The following is a 1,425-nucleotide window of genomic DNA, read 5'->3' on the forward strand; positions in this document are numbered from 1 at the left end:
TCTGCAGGGCCTATAAGACAGCAGTCTTCCTCCAGGCCTATGGTTGAGGCCCGGCTGGCCTAAGATCATAGGGACCTCCCTCCTCTCTTGAAGATGGCTGGAGAGGGGGTTTTGTTTGGTAGATTTAACTGTTTAGGATGTTTTAATTTGTTAATGAATGGTTTTATCTATCAATGTAAACTGCTCCAAGCCCACCTGTGGAGAGGGGTGGCCTATAAACCAGAAAATATATTATATACAGAAGGTGTACATATCCCAGAAAAATGTAAATACCACTGATGTTGCTTTTTGTTTTACAAAAGTCAGAGAGGGAGACAGATTGGGCATACGGGGACAGACAGAAGCCCTTTTCTCAGACTGAACATGCGTGGGCTGTCAGGCTGTTGTCAGAGAGTTCATGGCGGTAAGTGGCTCTGTTCTTTTGTATTGCGTGAGTCTTGTTTTGGGCAGGGAGGTTTGTTGGTGGAGCGTGTGAAAATCTGAAATGTGGCAGCAACCCTTGTGCATTCAGTCTTCTGTATACAGGCCCCACAGCACAGAGACACTCTGTGCACACAGATATGCTGTATGTGCAAGTTGAGAGTCTTGCAAAGATTTCCAATAGCCTGTACAAACCAATATGCAATGTTTGTCTGTGGAAGGGAATTACGCACACAGAAGTAGACCTAATGTACATAGGGCAAGGGAAAAGCTTATTGCTGGAATCCCATGTTCTACTTGCTTTTCTTTTGTGTGCTTTGATTGATTGGAAAGGGCTAGAGCAGGGGTGACCAAACGGTGGCTCTCCAGAGGTCCATGGACTACAATTCCCATGAGCCCCTGCCAGCTCTCCATGGACCTCTGGAGAGCCACCGTTTGGCCACCCCTGGGCTAGAACACTGTGTCTTATTGCATTTTTCAGCAGGAATGCTTCAGGGAAGAGTGTTTTGTGCTAGGAATATTAAGTTCAAGCAGTTTTATAGCACTTAGATTCAGCTTATACCTATGCTGCTTCCAGGCTATAGTCAGATGTGTCATGACCATCTCACGGACACAGGACTGAGCCAGGGCCCAAACAACTAGTTGAGAAAAATATTTGGGGGTTGTTGTTGTTGCTCCCGTCTCAGTTTTTGACCCTGGATCTTCTAGACTTTATTTTGTTAATCACCATTATTTCTGAGTTCAGCACTGAATTGTCTCTGAATGTTTCTACTGTTTCGGTAGACATAATACCGAGACCTAAAACAGTTGCGCGGAGTTAAAGTTTTCTTATTTCCTGTTTCCATTGTTCTGGCTAATAATGTTTGCAAGGTTTGCTGTTTGCTGGGCTGATTCAGCACAGATGGGCTGGGATCGCTGGCGCTGTGCAAACAAAATTTCATGCTCTGCACGTCTGTGGAGTTTTCTTTGTAGAATCTCAAAATACTTATGTAAATAATGCCAAGC

Source organism: Paroedura picta, chromosome 11, assembly GCF_049243985.1.
Source record: "Paroedura picta isolate Pp20150507F chromosome 11, Ppicta_v3.0, whole genome shotgun sequence".
NCBI lineage: Eukaryota > Metazoa > Chordata > Lepidosauria > Squamata > Gekkonidae > Paroedura > Paroedura picta.